The sequence below is a fragment of the Parasteatoda tepidariorum genome, chromosome X2 (genome assembly GCF_043381705.1).
Source record: "Parasteatoda tepidariorum isolate YZ-2023 chromosome X2, CAS_Ptep_4.0, whole genome shotgun sequence".
NCBI lineage: Eukaryota > Metazoa > Arthropoda > Arachnida > Araneae > Theridiidae > Parasteatoda > Parasteatoda tepidariorum.
The window spans coordinates 27,376,823-27,397,452 of record NC_092215.1 but is presented as its reverse complement, the minus strand read 5'-3'; the positions used below and the strand labels follow the sequence as shown (position 1 = coordinate 27,397,452).

General features: G+C 26.7%; 1 protein-coding gene across 6 annotated transcripts in view; it reads left to right on the top strand.

The window, feature by feature from the left end:
* Nucleotides 1–20,630, top strand: part of LOC107455121 (putative receptor-type tyrosine-protein phosphatase mosPTP-1) — a 131,558-nt gene that overhangs the window by 21,247 nt on the left and 89,681 nt on the right. For 2 of the 6 annotated variants that reach the window (XM_071188275.1, XM_071188274.1), the window contains exon 2: nt 8,014–8,135. The exons of the other annotated variants lie outside the window; for them this stretch is intronic. The gene's annotated coding sequence lies outside the window, so the exon portion shown is untranslated. The remainder of the gene's footprint in view (nt 1–8,013; nt 8,136–20,630) is intronic. 6 annotated transcript variants of the gene reach the window in all.

Here is a 20,630-nt window from a genome sequence, read left to right as displayed (position 1 = left end):
TTTTTCAACCTTAAAATTCATTTTTACAGTAGTATTTCGATAGTATTCTGTAGTAGTATTCTATTTACAGTAGTATAATATAGTTGAATAACTGTAATTAAGTAAATATTACTGTAAAAGTTACAGTATACAATTTTACGGTAAAAATGAATTTTACAGTAAAATGGAATTACCAAAGACCATTTTACTGTAAAATTACAGTGAAATCGAGGATTTTATGAATGATGCATTCAAAGTGCCAGTACTTCTTACCGTAAACTGATCCAGAATTTTTTTAAAGGGCATTAAATTTTTTTTTAGAAAAAAAAAAGGAGCAGCAAAAAGTATTAATTTCTAAATTAGTGTACAATTATAGTAACGTACTCATATATAGCTTTTAAATGGGTTTGGCCGTTATTCTTTTTATATTATAAATTTTTTGAGCATTATAAATTTAATTATTTGTTGGTGTTAAATTAAAATAAATTATATTTACAATTTGCATAACTTAATTTTATTTTTTAAAGTAGATTTAAAAACTTTTCTTTCTAAACTCCAGAATTTATTTATCAGAATATGATACATGATTTTTTCCCGCGCAATTTCGTATAAAAACCGTTACATCCTCCTAATCATGTGTAATTTAGCTAAAATCCTCGATTTTATTCTCTAGTAGTTTTACCATTTCACGCACGAATACATTTGCCGAAAGGATACTGTTAACTTAGGAGTTGTATATAGCTGTGCAGAATACAGAATTATCAAAACGCTTTCGTGATGTATTATCTTCGTATCTTAGTGATTAAAAAGATAACAATAATTCCACGATTATTATCCATGTTCTTATGCAAAATATAGAAATAAAGTATTTTTATTAGGTGTTTAGGAAACACACAGCTATGTCAACAGGTTTGGTATACGCAGAAATGTTTAATTATTTTTATAATTTATTATTAGAGACAAACTTAGAAATTCATATCCCTAAATTATTTTGTACATTTTTTTACGCCATGCAGAAAATTTGACATTTTCTTGGTTAGTAAAATGTATTTTAAGAATATGCATTCATTTTAATTAGTCATATTCATTTCTATAATTGTGTTTTGCTAGTTTACTTCTGTAATTTCATTCATCATCCTTTTTTGTGGTTTTATGTAATTATAATATGTTATTTAATTGAATGATCTGTCGATTAAAAATTCCCTTGTCTTTTGAATTGGGCTTAAAGCTGCAAGGCCCCAGAAAAAAGTTGAAGTGTAGTCAGAAATCTATAGATTTGAGTATACACTCTTTGTACCGTTCAAAGTTCATGTGCACTGCACTCTAATTAAATACATATTGCTGTAGAAATTACGATTAAAATGGTGAACGGTTATGATTTTATGGTAAAAATGGATTCTAGGGTAAAAATGGATTTTACGATAAAATGGTTTTATGGATAATGCACCCAAAGTGCCGATACTTTTTTCCATAATTTTATCCGGAATTTTTTACAGTGAAGAAATGGAGAAAATTTTGATAAGATCAATAGTTTCGAAAAATCATGGCCCTTTCTAGAATACTTTTTGTCTCCGAAAGTCACTTCTCAATGATAATATTTATTACTTCTCAATGATTGACAAATTTTATCGACGAAAATTTCATAAAATACAGTTCAATTCTTGTTTTCTAATGTGCTTAAAATTTGAATGAAATTATTTTTTATTGAAATTATAGAAGATATAAAGAAAGTATTCTTTTTTTGTTTTTGTGCTTTAAATCTACACCTTCCTTCACTCTTTTGTTCTTAAATCAACCTTCAATGATTCGTTATCTATGAATTTTTTAAACGTTTGGTAAGTATTAAAAGAATTGCAATGTTGTCAAAAATATTTTATTTTATTCATTTACTTATTTTGTTGCCTTATTTCCCTTATATTTCCTTACATTTTTTTCGCACACATAAATAAAATGAAAAACGAAGCTTATTCTCATCGAATAAATTTCCATGTTCCCTAAAACCCATAGTTATTTTCTTGAAATTCTTTATAACACTGTTAAGATACCGTAATTTGATCAGAACTTTTTTACAGTGTGAAAATTTTGATTCGATCTATAGTTTTAAGAAATCATGTTCACCGCCAGTATATTTTTGTTGCCAAAAATCAGTTCTCAATGACAAAAGTTTCAAACTTGAAAATTTAATAAAATACAGTTCAACTCTTGTTTTCAATATGCTTAAAGTTTAAATCAAATAATTTTTTTATTAAAATTTTAGAAGATATGAAGAAAATATTTGTTTTTTAAAACCCATGCAATCCTTCAATGATTCATTTTATATGAAGTATAAAAAATATGGCAGTGTTTGAAAAAATATTTTATTTTATTCATTTACTTATTTGTTTGCCTTATTCCCTTTAATTCTTACATTTTTTCGCACATAAATAAAATGAAGAACGAAGCTAACTCTCAACTGATAAATTTCCATACTCCCTAACACTCATAGTTATTTTCTTAAAATTCTTTATAATACTGTTTCATCCACACTGTTAATATGCAACTTCGTCATAATCCCTCCAATATTTTCTCAAGAAATTTCAACATTTCACGCACGGATACTTACATCGTAGATAACCTGCTAACTTCTAAGCTCCCCCACTGCAGCTTTGAATACAAAATGATCAAAGCAGTTTCGCGAATACCTAACGCATCCAGTCTCGTGGTCTTCCCATGCACCATACCATTAATTTTCTTGTTGAGCACGAAACTTAGAAATCAAACATTTTATCCTAATGTACTTGCTGAGCCGGTTTCTAAGCGTAGGAGATAGTAACATTTTAGAGGGGCGCCAAAAACCTGACTTTCGACATTTTTGTTCAAATTTGGGGAACAGTTAGGGGAGAGATTTTTTATTTTTTCTGGCCATAATATTTTCTTTCTTTTAATCAACAGAGTCTCTCATTTTGTGTCTAAGTTTAAAAACTTCTTTTCCAAAAGCCTGCTCTTCTTCTTGTTTAAATTTTTAGAAGCGTGAAGTTTGGCTTCTTTTCTTTTTAATCAATGAAGTTTCTCATCTTTGAAGATAATGGAATATTTTCTCTGTTTTACTTTCAATGTGGGAAAGGATAAAAAGGAAATAATTCTTCGAAAATCGATATTTAACATTCAACGACTTAAGTTTTTTCTTATCCATCGATTTTATATTCATATTTTTTTTGTAGCTGATGCAGTGTTATGAAGAATTTTTCCAACGAACTTTCTTTTAAATTCAAATACTTTTATTTGAATTTGATTTACTTCCATTTAAATTTGTCTTTAAATTTGAATTTAAATTTGCCTTTTAATTATATATTTCCAGGATAAAGCTTTTATCATTTCATATAAGATTCCCGGATGTTTGTTAGAATGGCATCAATTATGAGATGCGACTTTTCACGCCATCGTGAATTTCGATATTATTATAACTTTGTTATTATTATTATTTTCGATATTATTATTATTTAAGAATGAAAAGAACTCTCATGTTATAAACTTCCATACTGCCTAAAACTCAGTTATTTTCACGAATTCGATAATATTTTCTTTTTTTTAATCAATAAAGTATCTTATTTTCTGTCTAAGTTTAAAAACCTCTTTTTTAAAAGCCTGCGTTTTTAGATTTTTTGTTTTTGATAAGTTTTTAGAAGCAGGAAGTTTGGTTTCTCTTGTTTTTAATCAATAAAGTTTCTCATCTTTGGAAATAATGAAATATTTTCACTGTTTTGCATTGAATGTAAGAAAGGATAAAAAGGAAATAATGCTTCGAAAATCAATATTTAACAATCAATGACTCAATATTTTTCTCTCTTTTACCCATTGCTTTCACATTCATATTTTTTGAAGCTTAAGCAGTGCAATGAAGAATTTATCCAACGAATTTTCTTTTAAAATTCATATACTCTTATTTGAATTTGATTTACTTCCACCTAATTATTTGAATTTAAATTTGCTTTTTAATTATATATTTCCAGGATGAATTATAAAGTTTTTATCATTTCATATTAGATCCCCGGTTATTTGTTAGAGTTCTAAAGCTTTCTTAGAAGATTCCCGGATGTTTATTAGAATGGCATCAATTATGAGATAGACTTTTCAAGCCATCGTGAATTTCGATATTATTATAACTTTGTTATTATTATTATTTTCGATATTATTATTATTTAAGAAGGAAAAGAATTCTCATCTTATAAATTTCCATACTGCCTAAAACTCACAGTTATTTTCACGAATTCGATAATTATTTCCTTTTTTTAACCAACGAAGTTTCTTATTTTCTATCTAAGCTTAAAAACTTCTTTTTCATGCGTTTTTAGATTTTTTAGTTCTTAAGTTTTTAGAAGAGTGAAGTTTGGTTTCGCTTGTTTTTAATCAATAAAGTTTCTCATCTTTGAAAATAATGGAATACTTTCGCTGTTACACATTTGATGTAAGAAAGGATAAAAAGGAAATAATACTTCGAAAATCAATATTTAACATTCAGTGACTCAATCTTTTTCTCTCTTTTATCCATAGCTTTTACATCATATTTTTTGAAGCTGATGCAGTGCAATGAAAAATTTCTCCAACGAATTTTCTTTTAAATTCAAATTTCTCGATTTTTATGTTTTTCTTCCAGGATGATTTATAAATCTTTTAGCATTTTCTATATCTTATAAGAATTTCAGATGGTTGTTAGAGTGGCAACAATCATGAGATAAGATCTTTCAAGCCTTCTTGAATTTCGATATTATTTTCGATATAACTATTATTAAAGAACGAAAATAACTCTCATCTAATAAATTTACATGTTCCCTAAAACCCATAGTTATTTTCTCGTGTTCGATAATACTTTTTCTTTTAATTACTGGAGTTTCTTATTTTCTGTTAAAAACTTCTTTTCCAGAAACCTGTCTTTCTAGATTTTTTGCTTTGTTTAAATTTTTAGAAGCATGAAGTATGGGTTTTCTTCTTTTTAATCAATGAAGTTTCTCATCTTTGAAGATAATGGAATATTTTTTCCGTTTTGCGTTCAGTGTGGGAAAGAATAAAAAGAAAATAATGCTACGAAAATCAATATTTAACATTCAAGGACTCATATTTTTTTGTCTTTTATTCATTGCTTTCGCATTCACATTTTTTTTTGTTGCTGATGCAGTGTAATGAAGAATTCTTTCAAAATATTTTTTTTGAAATTCAAATGTTCGGTTTTTTATTTATTTATTTCCAGGGTGAATTATAAAAGTTTTATCATTTCCAATATCTTATAAGATTTCCGGATGTTTGTTTGAATGACATCAATTATGAGATACGACATTTCAAGCCATCTTGAATTTCGATATTATTGTAATTTTTTTCTTTCATTTTCTTCCATTTATTTAAAAATATTGATTTTCAAAACTCATGGCAATGTTTTTTAAAAGGGATGAAATCAAAGTTCTCTCGTAATTATGGTGAATGATGTAAGTTTGATTTAAAAGAATGTCTTTTGCCCAAATTTATATCACTATTTTTCACCAGACGCACTTAGCTGAATTGAAATAGAAATAAAGAAAATTTCCCTTTCGATTTCATTATTATTCCTCTATATTAACATCGAGAATAAATTAATGTTAAAATTTTTTTCTAAAATGTAATTTTTTCAGATTTAAATACATTTACAATTCATGTGATGTTTATTATTATTTTTTTTAAATGATTAAACGCATTTAGAGTCTCATATAAGCAACGTTATGAGTAAAATAGTAAATTTATACTTCAAAATACTGTGCAAAATAAATTCTCTTTATATAATTATGAGAATGTCTAAACTTATGAGAAAGGAGAATCGCATGGATAGTAGGAATAAGACATTCAGAGAATGTCTTTTGCTTAATATTTCAAAAATGTATAACACGATTTTGGTATATTCACCTGGTATATTTAGATAAATGACATAATGGATGTATATATGTGCGATTGATATGATTGATTTTTGAGTGCTTCTCACACTATTGTATTGATATATTTTGCTTTGGTTATATTGATACAATATTAGAAAGCACTCCTTTTTGCGGATATAATCGTGTGAGCTGACGAAAAGATTATATCTTTTATTTTCCGGATTTTTATTTATTTTTTTTCAAGTTTCTTGTTATTTATATTATTATTTTTCTTTTATTATTATTTTAATTGTTATTTATATTATTATTTTCCTTTTTCCCCTTTTTTCATTGTTCTATAATTTTTTCCATGTTTTCTTTTCATTTTGAACTTGTTCATTATGAAAAATGATCCTGTTTGTTATGATGGATTGCTTTGAAAAAAGAAGTGTTTTTGACATTTTTGAAAGCTTTATTGTTAAATTTTTTTAAACAAATATTTAATGATGGATCGTTTTGGAAACAGCCAGCTACTCCCTTAAAACGATAATTTTAACATAATTCGAAAATACATTTTTATTTTCTAACTATATATAACAAAAATAAATTATAAATAAAAAAGAAAAGAATAACCGTTGAAGCTTCATTCAAAGAATAGCTAAATCCGAAACGTAAAATAATTATTTTCATGCTCCTATTTCTTATCAAGTGAATTTTCAATCTCGTAATATACATACTTCAGCAGTTACATAGGTTTAGAATATTTCGTTCGGTTATTCGATTGAAGAGGACTGGTTCGGAATATTTTTCCTCTTTAAGGAAATGAATTATTTATAAAGGCGTTGCTCTCACTTTCTTTTTCTCTAGATAAGAGATTACTCCCTGTCAGATAGTGTGAGGGTGTGTGCTCCAATTTACCAGCAGAATCATTCGAGACATCCCACAATTTATATCATTCTGGAAATTTGGAATCTTTTCTTTATAGACTTATAGAAATGAAAATGAAATATATTTTAAAATGTTGTGGAATTTCTTTAGAATGAATATTATGCATTTGTGAAAAGGTTCAAGTTATAAAATAAGTTTTTTTTGTAATTAGAATATGCTTTTGATGTTTTCAGAAATGGTTTTACAAAATCTTTTTACTATTTTGTTCTAAAAAGGTTCAGATATCTATAGTTGGTTCAAAAGATAAATAACTTTTGTTATAATGGAATTATTTTGAAGAAATTATATTAATTCCAAAATTAATATCAAGTTGTTTTTATTTCTTAGTAGCCGTATAAAACTCTATTTTTTTATGCTAACTGATGTATGATCTTGATTTATTAAAGGATATTCTATAAATAAACACAGTTATTCTATTTCGCTTTATGTACAACGTTTTAGGAATAAAAATGTTGTTGTAAACTGCTTCGTGGTGAAAATTTTGATGTTTTAATTTTACAATAATTATCACGATTTTAAAATGATATTGTTAAAGCATTCTACACGGAGGAAAAAATGATAGTAAAATTACTGTATTGTATGGTATGGACGTTTCTAAAAAATAAATAATTATGGTTAATCAAACCAAAATAAACGGTGTTTAAACCATTCATTTTATAATTTTTCCATTTATTTGGTAAAGATTTACCGGAAATTCTGGCATTCAAAAGTATAGTTCTTAATACCACATATTTATTAAAAAATACAAAACTGAAACGTAAATTTAGCCGAATAAATGGCTTTTATGCATGCTCTTAGGTATCATGATAAAAATTACAAAAATTAACTACATTTGTCAAATTTTATTACATGTTATAAAATCACATTTTATTATTTTCAAAGTGTGAATTTCAGCTGGTCTTAAACTTTATACATATCCAAAATAAATATAGTAATTTCAATAAAGTATTAATTTGTATTTCAAGTATCGAACCAGGTACTTATACTTCTCTGTTGCTAGCATCAACGTAGTATGTTATTACTTAATTTCCCTTCCACACAATTGCAGAAATGAAGTTTTAACTGTTTAAGTTCTTTGCAGTATTTATCCGCTAGTTAAAATAGAAATATGGTTAGTGTGAGCCTTTGCTCTTTGTTGACAGAGTAATGATCAAACATGCTAAAAGTGACTCCTCCTTCGACTTTAACAACAGCAATAAATTGTAAGTCATGTTTACGATTTTATTTGTAGCTGGGAAAATGTGTGTGTGTGAAATAACGGTGATTGAGAATTTCCTTGCTTTCCGTGTTGGCTAATCACGCATTAGAAATACATTTGATATTTGACGTATGTCGTTCGCTTCTTCAATACAGGTATGCTCTCTCTACTGCTATCTTTGCTCTAAAATTCGCTATTGTCTTTGAGAATTGAAAGAAAGAAAACTTTAAAAAGGGAAAGAAAAAAAATAATATAAAAGTGAAAGAAGTATGATCAAAATTCACGGAAAAAAGTAGAAGACTTGAGTGACTATTTCTTTAAAAATCAAATCCGAAGATATCTCTTTTCCGTATCTACTTCAACTTCTCAGCTTATCTCTTTTTTACGATTTTTTTAGAACTTTTGTAATGATCATTTTTCTTTCCTACAAAGAAGACAACTTAAAGCCAAAAGAAACCATATACTGCTAAAAGCCGCGAGGAAAAAAACTATAATACTTATTGTAACACGATTTGAGGGAATTAGCTGAATTCTATATTGTATCACTTTTCACTCCAACATTCCCGGGTAGCTAAAAAAAAGAAAGAAAAATTGAGGATGCAGTTGATGAACACGTAAAGAAGCCATGTCTTTTTTTTAGAATTGTGATTGTTTCTAGTCCATACTGCTGTTTTCTAACATTAATATATAGAAAAACTATGAAATTTATCTATAAGAGATATCTTAAAATTAGTTGCTAATTTTGCATAACTAACAGGTCTGCTTTGCTTTGTGTTTTACCTTTTACATAAATATTAAAGTATGTGTATATATACATATATATATGCCGTTGCATTATTTATAGGTTTTAGAATGATTTCTTACTTGAAAATTGCCTTGTCACTTTTGTTTTCAAAAAATGCATAAGTATTGCTTTTGTTGTTTTAAAGTTTTAGATTTTTAAGGCATATAAAGACTAATTTTGACTATAAGTTATTATAAATCATTTCCTTAAAAGTTGCGTAAAATTTGGGAGCATATTTTCTCATAACTCTTATTTATTTATTTATTTTTTGCATGAAGCCAGGTAATCTGGAAAAATTACCGTTCTGTATTTTAATAACATTTCTAGTAAAAAAAGAAAACCATAATTCTGGTTAATGAACCAAAATATGAAGCATTTAAACTATTAATTTGGTAATTTTTCCGTTCCTATGAAAGCGGTTAATTAAACAAAGTAAATTTTACTGAATAAATGATATTTACGCCATTCTCTAAGGTATCATGGTAAAATTAACAAATTTTACCACACTTACCAAATTTTATCACATATTATAAAACCATATTTTTTTGTTAATTTTACCAAAATTATTACCTAAGGGCTTCAGTAAAAATTACTAAGTTTTCTAATGTTCCCATCGACGCAGAAATACGGTAAATTTTACCATATTCTTGTAGTTTTAACCATACTATTTTCTTAGTGTATTAAATCTGAGAAGAATTGAAATTTACTGAAGTTTAAATTATGAAATAACTGTCAAATTTTTAAAGATTGTGCTATATTAAATTATTTTGTTGCATTTTTTTCAATCTCTAATTATTAAATTAGCTTATGAAAAAGAAAGAAGGGTGTAATTGGTAAAATCAAATGCATAATTCAAAAGTACTATTTTCCAAACTTGTGAAAAAATTTGAAAATAATGATGTCGATTTTGAAACTTTTTATATTAATTCTACGTATAAAAATTAGCTGTTACAAAATTTTGACAACGATTTTTTCCACACTATTGAGATCTTTTTTTCATCCTAGTTTGAATGCATAACAGAAATTTTGTAATAAAAAATATTCATAATTCTTTGAAACAATTTTAGACTAAATATATTATATGAATATTTCCTGCTAGACTCTTAGAAAAATTGATTCAACATTGACCCATAATATTGATATCTTGCACTATAAAATGGTGCAATTAAGCTACAACGTTAATGAGAATGAATGTTAAATTGTACGATCAAGTTTTACCGTAGTATCATGTTGACAAGTTAATGAAGTAAAATAATATGTTTTAATTCAGCACCACAGTAAGATAGCTGAAAATTTGTAAGATATTATGGTTCAAAACGCTCCAAATTTCTAACAATATATATTTTATCTTTGCATATAAAGTTAATGTCTTATTTTTTTAAATTAAAGCGATATTATATACAAATTTGAAAATAAACACATTAAAATTAAATCCAAATTTTTACTTACATTAAAAATTATTTATTTATACATTTTTTGAAAAAATCAACGATCCTTAAAATTATTATAGATTTTCTTTCAAGATAAGTTAGAATTCTCGTAAAATGTTCTAACATTGTTTCTCCTAAAACATTTTTCTGCATTGTGCAAATATTTGCAGCAAATCTTTTCTACTAATTATTTGTTTTAAGCAAAAATAAATAAAATAAGAAATAAGCGGAAATCTAATATATGAAGTTGCTAAAAACAGCCATGGTTCTCATGGGACTGTCACCCGAACGTTTAATTAGGAAATGGAACAACTTCCAGTTAAATCGCTTGAGCTTGATCGGGAACTCCAAAGCAAACTCATGCTTTAGTTCTGATTAATCCCTTATTTAATTCTTGCTTCATTTATCTTTTGTTTTCATTCTTTCTTTTAAACTGACATTAGAATGAAGCGCTTTTCACTTTTTCTTTCTAATAATCGTTATTGATGATAAGTATGCTGTTCATGAACTTTTTTTTCGCCATACGCAGATTTTATCTGTTATTTCTCACATCATCAGACTTGTTAGTTGTTCAAGCATAAAAAAAGTGTATTATTATGTGTGTATTTTATTGGAATACCATCGCTTGTAATTAGTAGTTAAATGATGCATCAAATTAATAATTATTTTCTATCTTAATTTTTATAATTATTGCCAACTAACATGTCAGTGACGGCTTCACTGCAAAAATTTTCGGATTAAATAAGGGTATAGTGTACCGACACTTTAAGTGCATCATCCGTAAAATTCATTTTACCGTCAAATCCGTTTTTAATGCAAAATCTATTTTTACCGTAAAATATTATACCGTTATTTTTACAGTAATATTTATTTAATTCAAGTTATTTTATGTAATTATTACTGTAAAATCTACAGTATACCAGATTTTTTGTTCCGTGACATGTTCCGGAAAACATGGATTTTACTATAAAAAGTATCGTCATCCTGAGAGCAGGTACTTTTTACCGCAATTTTATTAATCGGATATCTATATTTGTCTGAAATTTTTTACAGTATTATTCGATTGATCTGAAGAAGTTGCTATCATCTTAATATTTAGATCTTTTAATAGTTTTGATTTTTAATAAATTTTCTGGTTAAGAAACATGAAAGAATTAATAAATACATAGAGTACAAAATAATATTAATAATAGTGCTGTATCAATTTTATGGATGCAGTATTTTTTTTTCGGTGCAGCAACCTTTAGCAAATTTTATCAGGCAATAATTGTTCCATACTTTGAGATTTTTAAATTTTTTTCGTTAGTTGCCAAATACGATTAATTACAAAATTAAGAAAAGCAAATTTTTAATTTTTTCTGCTCATGCGTAGTATACAAGAACATATTAAATTCTCATATCTTACTCAGTTTTTAATGAGTTTTTAAATTTTAAATAAATTATTTTGTAATTAATTTTAAATTGTTGCAAAAAATTTTTTTGATTCCATTGAATATTTATAAAATTATAGCAAAAAAAACGTAATGCAAAAAATCTAGATTTTTTTTTATTTATAAAAATGTCCATATCTCCATAAGTATTTACTCTAGGTTTACGAAATTTTATGCAGTTATTAAAATAACAACTAAAGTAATCAATACAAGTTACAAGTTTATTGATTGGTTTTCTGGCATAGGGTGTTCAGAAATACTTGTTTTCTATCGTAATTTATTGTCTGTTTTCTGAAGGCTTTAAATCTTCTTTGCTAAGTATTAAAACTCGCATGAGCTAAGCATCTCAAAAGTTATGAAATGATTCTTGAAATATTTCTCGAGAAATTTAAAAAAAAAATGTGAGAAACACAAAGTGTTTCTTCCATTATTATAGGGTAGTGTATGTTGCATCTAAAGTCAGAGAACAGTAATTTTTTAAAACTAAATTGGTTGACCAAAGATAGAAAAATGCTGGGTAAAAACAAATATGTTCTACTACTTTTTTCTCACACTTTTTGTCCCCGTAGGCATTGATGACTTAACAAACTTTAGTACCGTATGAAGAATTACGTAAAGCGCTTGAAAGAATTACGGAAAAAACCAATTTCATGATTACTTTAATGACTTCTTATCTTTTAACTGCTTTTAAATGGCCATTTAGTATTAAATAAGGTTTTTTTTCGTCAGTTCTTTCAATTTTGGAAATAAATCTTTATTCTTTTTTAGTTCAAAGTTTCCTTCATTCGTTTTGTAACTAAATTTGCAGCAATCTTATCAGTATATTGTATAAATTTGATTATTAATCTTCATTCTTATATATAATTGAAGCTTATTTTATCGTTTTTAAGAACTGTAACTTTTGATAAATAAATTAAATAAATTCCATGGGTTTCTATGCAATTTTACTCCTGATGATGTGCATAGCTCCTTTGGAAGTTTGTCGCAACATTTATGCGACCTCCTGCCATATATATAGCGCTTTTAAACTGTTATATATAACCTGTTATATATATAACTGTATTATATATATATTGTTATATATAACTGTGATACATATAACCTGTTATATATATAGCGTTAGGAGCAAAGCTAATTTCAGATTTAAAATCCTTACACCCGAATCAGACAAGATCAAATATTTGTATAAATGCAACAAAAATGTATTCCTCGGTGTGATGCAACTAAACCCATGTCAAATAAAATTCGAGCTAAAGAGTGAAATAAGATGATGACTATTGTTTCAAAATAGAATATCTTTTTTTGTAGCATTTTCTGCTAATCAAAAAGTAATATGAATGCAATGACAATTTGGGTTATCAGAATATTTATTCATTTTTTGCTCTTAAATATTTATTATTACACACCAAGGTTACTACTAAGTATGAATTATGGATAATTTATCAAGTTGATTAAAAGATGTCCCTTGCTCTAACTATTCAAAAACTAGAACAAATCCATTAAATTCGATGTATCATAATAGTTACTCCTGTTTCGTTACCTTTTTTTTACTTATACTTCATCAACATATAAAATAGGTCATTTAATATTTGGAAAACTTTATTAATATTTCATGCCCAAAACAACATCATTTTTTATTTTCTTCTCCAGGTTTATCCGAAACGAAAAAAAGTAAATAATCCCGTTTTTGAAATATTTTTTAATGAAAATTGTTAATTTTGACGAAAATTCAGGAAAATAAAATATTAGATTTTTTTAGGAAACATTTACATCCTTAATATGCGTAAAAATCAGAAAATAAATATTTATTTGAAAAAGAGAATAAAACTTAATACAATGTCTGCAATAAAGGACAGTTCTCAAGGTGTTAACTTTACCAATATTTAAGATTTCTTTTGTAGAAAATATTGCTTCGATTAAACCACGTGATTCATATCTAGGAATAAAGTAAAGCGCTTTAAATTAGCTTTTTAAGCTAAAAGGGAAAAAAAGAAACCTATATACATACTCTACATACTTTTTTTGGTGTCTCACGTCCCATTTTTTTTCTAAAAGAAAAAAGTTTTTCGAAGTCAAAAACAATGGATGTAATTTCTATTGTGAAAACATTTTTATAAAAATTGTAAAATTGTCTTTTATTTATAAAAATCGTTAATAGTTTTTATTTTTCTCCTTTTAAATATCATTCAGAAGCTCGAAACTATTTACTACAATCTACATCTCTGAAATTTAAAATAAAAATATTTATTTTCATATTGTTTAAAACCGAATATTGAAACTTTTTTTATATTTATTTTCATCCATTGTTTTACGAATTTGTATTAAGTAAAGCAGTTTTTATGCAGTTCGAAGAACGAATAATAATTTATCAGTCTATAAGCAAATAAAAATTTACCAGTCTTTGTTGAATTTTTCCTTTTTTTTTGCTAATAGATTTATAAACAAGGTAAAAACAATTAAAACTGTAATAAACATTGCAGTTAAATGATACGTAACTGTGTTTATAAGCTATTGTGAAATTCTACTTTTCATAATTATTTAAATTTTTTTCAAAAGAAGAATTTGTTAAAATTTTAGTTTCCTATTTACTTTTATTTCACAAGTATATCAATAATTATTCATTAATTATATTGAGTTTTTTATCCTTCTTACAAAAGAGGATAATTTGCCAAAAGCAATTATTTTAAAACATATTCTTTTTGTATAATTCGTTTTTATTATATCATAATTATTAAACACGATTTTCGTTTTATTAAATGTGACTTTTATTTCAATCTTGGAGGTAAAATAAATTCTCTGGATAAATATCTTTGCTCACATATTAATACAGATCTAAGATTTATTTCATTAGTAAATCAATATTATTTATTAATTATATTGAGTTTTTTTTAAAATTATTTTTATAAAAAAAGATAATTTGCCAAAAACAATTATTTTTAAAACATATTCTTTTTGCGTAATTTGTTTTATCATAATTATTAAACACGATTTTTGTTTTATTAAATGTGACTTTTATTTCAATCTTGGCGGTAAAATAAATTCTGTGGATAAATATCTTACCCTCATATTAATCCAGATCTAAGCATTATGACTGAGATAAATCAATATCATATCTGTTTGCCTGCAAACGTGCACTGACTACTTTAGAAATATTGATTATTGACTTAATAGGAGACCAGCTGTTGTGGTGACATCGTTGATATACATATTGGAAAATTGCAGAATTTTAAATATTCGATATTTGAAAGATCGAAAAATCTCGCAATGTAACGCTAATGCTGGTTAGTTCCACCAAAAAATCTTCCATAAAGGCAAATTTCTCCCGATGCTTGATCTAAGAGCCCCTTTGTCTTCCGGATTGGGTTCAAAATTATTAGGCTACGGAATTGAACATTGGTAGTCGTTAAGTCAAAAATTGGGTCGTCTGTTTAACTACGGTTATGAAATAAGATATTTCAAACAGCAGCTAAGGGGATAGAGCGTTTGCCTCTCAATGAGGTGACCCACCGAGGTTCGAATTCCAGCGATGTCTGGTTGGTACGAATTCTATATCCAGCTCAAACTGACCACAGTGCTGATGTAAAATATTCTCAGTGGTAGATGGATCATGGATTATAATTCCCTTTCCGGCGGGCTAACCGCGGAAGGTTTTCGTGGTTTTCCTGTCCACGTAGCGCAATTGCGGGTTAGTTACATCAAAAAGTCCTCCACGAGGGCTAGTTTGTCCCAATGCTTGATCCAGGAGCTCCATTGTTTTCTGGGTTGGGTACAAAATTGCAAAGCTACGGAGCTGAACTTCGATAGTTGTGAACTCAGAATTGGATTGGTTGCTCAATGCCGGTTGTAAAATAAAATAAAATATTTCAAATAGATTATTAGCATAAAGCAAGAAATGAACACACGTTGCACATTCAAAATTAAAATGTAATTGTGGTATCAACATAACAAATTTGATGTAGCCAATGTAAACGTATAGTGAAGATTGTCAAATTGATCATTTGCCTAAGTTGGCACTACAGTGAAACAAAAGCAAAACAAACTCGATGTGGGATAAAACAATTCAATAGTCTTAATGAACTATCAAACTATTGCCCTGCGAAAAGTAAATTTACTATGATTTCTTTGCCTGAGAGATGTAAACATTTCATAATTGTATTGTAAACAATACAAATTTTATATCGCCACTGCAAATAAATAGTGAAACTTGTCCAATTGGTCACTTGCCTAAGTTGGCATCACTGCGAAACAAATGCCAAGCAAGCAAAATAAGCATGGCGTGGGCTAAAAGAATTACATAACTCCAAGTCTTAAAGAACTACCAAACTATTGTGATGTGAAATGTAAATTTACTTTGATTTCTTTACATGAGAAATGTAAACATTTCACAGGTATGTTGGGAATACTACAAATTTAATATCGCCACTGCAAATATGTCGTGAAACTTGTCTAGTTAATGACTTGCACCACAAGTTTGCACCACAGCGAAACAATTAAATAACTATATAGGCTAGGACAAATGAATAACCTAAGTTAAAAAAATACAAGCGTATTATCAACTTAATTGTACTTTTCTGCCTGTTAATTATTTAATTAATTGTCAAAATAATTGCTTACTTTTTCTGCGTGTGTAATGCACAGATGGATGACAAAGTAATGTGAATAATATGAACATTACTCAAAGAATGCAAACTTGAATATTATTATTTTTTTTGCATCTATTCCACCTCTGTCATGTTTTATTATATTGAATACCCAATTTGATAATTTATGAAGTATCTAAAATATGATATTTTAACATTAGGGTTAAAAATAATGTTTTGTTTTATTCTATAGAGTTTAAATATTACGCTATTAAAAAAATCGTACAATCATTACTCAAATGTTATTGGTTAATAAACGGAAAAAAAAATTATCTACGTGAAATGAAGGAAAATGAAATAATATGCACTTTAAATAAAATATAGCTACTTCATCTTAACTTTTAAGTAGGAAGTAAGTAAATGTACAGAACTTCCTTTGAAAAATAAGGTTAAGTATTAAGTTTTGCAATGGTTGTATCTGACCTGAACTAAATTAGCTATTGGCACATAATATGTGTAGTAAATAGATAAATAAACATTCTAAGTCTGTATGTCTACATGATTTATCTAATCTGGTCCATAGGCTTAAGAATTTTAATTAACTTTTTATAAAATTTACGCTATTGTTATTTAATTATCGCTTTATTGTTTGTTATATATTATTATTATTCTTTTCTAACAGATCCAATCAAAGTAATCAGTATTTTTTTAATTTTGAAATAATTTTGTCATTGTTTTGTTAAAGATTTTAAAGAAGTCAATTTTAAAGGTATGAATGATTTATCTTAAGTTACTAAAATAAATAAACCGAATGTTTTATAATTACCAGTTTAAAATTTAATATTTTTGTACTAATTTTGTAAATAATTTTATCATTATTTTGTTAAAGAATTTAAAGAAGTCAATTTTAAAGGGATGAATGATTTATCTTAAGTGACTAAAATAAATAATGTTTAATAATTACCCTTTTGAAATTTAATATTTTTGTCCTTATCTTTTTATTTTTAAAGGAAATTTAATAAATTATTTAATTTAGTTTACATTAACACACACGGGTATAAATAGATTTTGTAAATTTGATAGTTATACTTCATGATATTTTAATGATATTTATGTTTATTGGTTGTATACTGATTACAAATAAATATACTTCTGCCGTTATGAGTTAAATTAGTTTAGAAATGTACTAATATTCTGACGGAGGAAATTTTATTTTAAAATAAATAACTGCATTCTTTACGTTTAGTTAAAAATTATTTTTAAGCGTGCACAATTATACAAAAAAATTAAGCACGCAAAGTTTTAACATTATTTTTATTATGTACATAGATTTTTTATTTAAATAAAATAAAATATTTAGATTATGAATATTGAAGTTTTTTGTGTTTTTAATTCTAATTAATGTTGGGTTATTTATATTTCTTTATTTGTATTTTTAGATACGAATGCTTAGCATTGTATTAAGAAATGTTTAATTTACGTTACTTAAAATGATCATTTTCAACTGCTGGAAACTTCCATCCGATTTTAATTAAATTTTGGCTAGTTGTAGATCATAAAATATCTGAAGTAACTTATCGTTAGATTTTATAATTGTTAGATAATTGTTAGAAATTAATTCTTCGATAATTATCAACTGGATTTTGTTACTGGAAAAACAAAATATTGAAAAAGGGTTTACTGTTACGACAAATGAGGTCTTCAAAATTTCAGCTCATAAAAACTTAATGTTTGAATAGTTTTTACAGAAACAAACTAATGATCGCATCAATATCAGAGATTGTTGTTGTTGTTGTAGTTCATTTACGTCGCACTAAAGCAGCACAATGGGTTATTGGCGACGGTCTGGGAAACATCCCTGAGGATGATCCGAAGACATGCCATCACAATTTTGATCCTCTGCAGAGGCAATATCAGAGATATTTGCAGACTGTGACAAATCAACAAAGTAGATCATCATATTGAACAAATCATTATATAACATGCAATATCATTCAGATTTTCGAATAAACGCATTTTAAAAGTTTAAATTGGGGCATTTTTAAGTTCCATAATATAGTAAGAGGTACTATTATGGGCATTTTATGAAAATCTGCTAGCTATCCTTCTCAGTTAAAATTTTCATTCTAAAATTACGATAAAATAACAGGCAGTTTTCTGTACATCCAATTGGCTTTAGAGTTTACGGTAAAGAACATTTTTTTACCTTTTAGGTTTTGAAGCCATTTACAACTAGTAGGGTTAAAAACCATGAATTCAGAACTATATGGTTTTCTAACCATTTACAACTAACAGGGTTTCAAAACCACAGAAAAGAAATTTAACTGGACATTGGAGCTAGACTTTTCATTAAATAATGAGCATTGGAGCTAGGTTAGGTCAGAAATTGGGATATGCAGGAAGCTAGAAACTCTTCATGTGTTGAAGGGAGTGGAGGAAATATTGTGGTGTCAAATCTAGGACTCGAACCCCGTTCTGTTGGTCATGAGATAAACAGACTAGTTCTCTCAGCTATAACATATACCGAGCTGCAAGGAACTAAGTAGCTTCATTAGGTGGACCTAGTTGGTGTGATAAAATTCTGGTTGTTTAAGCAGTATTAGGTGAAAGCAGTTAATAAACGTTTTTTTTCCCACTGTTAACAGTTTGAATATCAGCTTATTTAAGGTTTATTTGACTGTTTTGTATGAATATGGTAAAATAACAATAAATTGTTATTTAACAATTTCTTCTGAGAAGTTTCTAACGGTGTTGATTGAGTTAAAAAAGAAGTAAAAAAGAAACAACGTAAAATTGTGATCTTTATAAAAGTGCGCTGGTAAAGAGAAGGCGTTTGTTTAACAGAATTCATTTAGGTCAGCTGGGAAAATATTCCCTCTATCTTCTCATCACTCGTTATATATTATCAAAATATTCATCTTGGCTGACAAATTTTTCGTCACTTCATACTCATACTACATTTATGTTTAAAATGGATTTAATCACTTTTTTTGATCTGAAGGATACCTAAATAATTGGCATATTGCGATAGACAAAGACATCATTATATCATCTGACAAAAACATAAGCAATGTCTAAATATATCTTATGCGACCATTTTTAAGGTTTTCCATTCAAGATATATCAGAAGTAAATGAAATAATTTTGGGTAAATGAATAAATTATAAAATAAAAATAATAAGATATAGATATACTAATAATTAAAATATAAATGACTAATAAATATTATAATAGTGAGTTAAAAATACTCAAATAGCTTTTTATACCTCATTAAAAATATGGAAGAAAAAGTTCAAGATAACTAAAAGTCAGAGCCAATTCTTCAATTGATTAAAGTATATTTGCTCCTTTTCCACACTGACAAAAAAGAAAGTGTTTCCAAAACTACTAAAATAGGGTAAACTCTACGTGTTTTTGACTCTATGGAAACACCAAAAAGCACGATAATTTTTACCGAAGCGCTTTGGTGATGATTTTGGTAAAATTAACAATAAAATATGGTTTCATAATATGTGATAAAACTTGGTAAATGCGGTAAAATTTGGTAATTTTAATATGATGCATGATGATATTATGAACATGACACAAAAACCATTTAATTGGTTCAGCTTATTTTTCAGTTTTGCACTTTTTACTAAATGTGTGGTTATAATAACTATAATTTTGCAAAACAGAACTCCCAGTAAACCGTTACTGTAGGAATGAAAAAATTGCAAATTAAATGGTTTAAATACTATATTATATTTTGGTTTTATTAACTAGAATTACGTTTTTTTTAACCAGAAATGTTATTGCCACACAGTATGATAATCTTACCAATTTTTTTTTTCTTTGTGTACGTTTGGCAACATTCCATTTTAAATTTTTCATATTTAAAAATCAAAAGTGGGCCAAGAAAATATCTTTTTATCTTATATGAAAATTCGTTCTTATGTTTATGAAACTCATTCCATAACTTTTCCACGTTAACAAAAAGATAATGAATTAAAAAAAATTTTCCCTCTCCATTCTTAATCAAGGTTCGGAGTTATCTTAAAAGCTTAGGAATATGCTTTTTTAAAATTAAAAATGGTGTCAAAGTTGCTTCATGATTTGTCTACTCATTGGAGAATTAATATACTTGTGACTACCCAAACTGATAAATACTTTACTTAAATTTTGATGAAAAAAATTCATTTAAATGTGTCTGTATTAAATAAAAAATTGTTACAAATAAAATAAAGAAAACTATAATAATTAGCATATAAAATGACGAAAACAATAATAATTAGCAAATTAAATAAAAAAAAACTATAATAATTCTCCTCAAATAATAGTTATCACTTTCTATTTTACAAATATTGTCTTAATTCATTACGTCGAAGCTAAAATCACTTCTCAAGATGTAATTTATTCTAACTGCAGCGTCAATATTTTTGCGTAGCAA